This window comes from Mangifera indica, chromosome 20 (assembly GCF_011075055.1).
Source record: "Mangifera indica cultivar Alphonso chromosome 20, CATAS_Mindica_2.1, whole genome shotgun sequence".
Taxonomy (NCBI): Eukaryota; Viridiplantae; Streptophyta; class Magnoliopsida; order Sapindales; family Anacardiaceae; genus Mangifera; species Mangifera indica.
Window position 1 is genome coordinate 7,248,823 of NC_058156.1, and position 820 is coordinate 7,249,642.

General features: G+C 35.2%; 1 non-coding gene across 1 annotated transcript; it reads left to right on the forward strand.

The window, feature by feature from the left end:
* The first annotated feature begins 406 nt into the window (after window positions 1-406).
* LOC123204974 lies at window positions 407-513 on the forward strand. The gene has a single exon (XR_006499660.1). It is a non-coding gene; the product is annotated as a small nucleolar RNA R71 (small nucleolar RNA).
* Window positions 514-820: the final 307 nt, after the last annotated feature.

Sequence of the window (820 nt, forward strand, 5' to 3'; positions counted from 1 at the left end):
TTATAATTATAATTTCGCTGCTATTGTCCTAGAAATCTACCTACTGCATTTGCTTGCTCAAAGTTGTCCTCTTGAACTGTTGGGCACATATCAATTGAATGCCCTCCCACTAAACAGATTCTGTAAACTTTACTACCTCTATTTTTCCTACAGCCATTTGACGTACAAGAGAAGTTAGATCATCAAGTAATCTTTCAAGAAAAGAGACATTTAGCTCATTAAAACGTCGAGACGATGGTCCAATCTATTCCCAAATTATTGTGAATTCGACGCCATGTTTGCAATTAAATTTTAGGCTGCCTCAGGTGTTTTGTCAGCCAATGCTCCACCACTCATTGCATTAATCATATTCTTATCATTTGATAAGAGTCTTTCGTAGAAATATTGAATAAGGAGTTGATCACTAATTTAGTGATATGGATAACTTGCACAGAGTTTTTTAAAACGTTCCCAATATTCGTATAAAGACTCTCCAGTATGCTGTCTAATGCCATAGATTTCGTTCCTTATACTGGTAGCTCTTGATGCTAGAAAGAATTTCTCCAAAAATAGCCTCTTCATCTCATGCCAAGTGGTGATGCTTCTAGTAGGTAGTTAATAAAGCCAATCTTGCGCATCATCTTTCAAAGAAAATGGGAAAGCTCTCATCTTGATTTGTTATTCAGTTACTCCATTCGGTTTCATACATGTGCATACCACATGAAATTCTTTTAAATGTTTATGAGGATCTTCACCTGTGGAGCCACAAAAAATAGGTAAAAGATGGATCAGTCCAGATTTTAATTCAAATATAGTATTAACATCTAAATTAGGGAAAGTA